The sequence below is a fragment of the Penaeus monodon genome, chromosome 30, assembly GCF_015228065.2.
Source record: "Penaeus monodon isolate SGIC_2016 chromosome 30, NSTDA_Pmon_1, whole genome shotgun sequence".
Lineage (NCBI taxonomy): Eukaryota > Metazoa > Arthropoda > Malacostraca > Decapoda > Penaeidae > Penaeus > Penaeus monodon.
In genome coordinates this window covers 36,002,980-36,003,339 of record NC_051415.1, presented here as the reverse complement: position 1 = coordinate 36,003,339, position 360 = coordinate 36,002,980, and positions in this window count along the sequence as shown.

The following is a 360-nucleotide window of genomic DNA, read 5'->3' as shown; positions in this document are numbered from 1 at the left end:
ATCACATTTCTCTGAGCGAGTTAAAATTCATCATCATAGCTGAATAATAATAATAAAAAAAAAAAGGAAATGTGAAAAAATTCCAGCAATACAGACAGAGACGCATCACTTTTTATGTCACAGGGTATTTGTGCCTTGTCCCTTTTCTGCCTGGACACTGCTTTAAAAATCAGTTATTTTGGGCCGGCGAATCCTTCCAAGCTCCACCATCGTTAGCTTTTAGCAGACGAAAACCCACACACTACTGATTAGCAGACAAATTAAAATACCCTACTGACCATCGCTCAGGACGACAGACTGTGCTTTGCTGTCTGTGCCTGTTTTGTTTCACCTTCAACACCGACCACTGGAGGCTGTGTG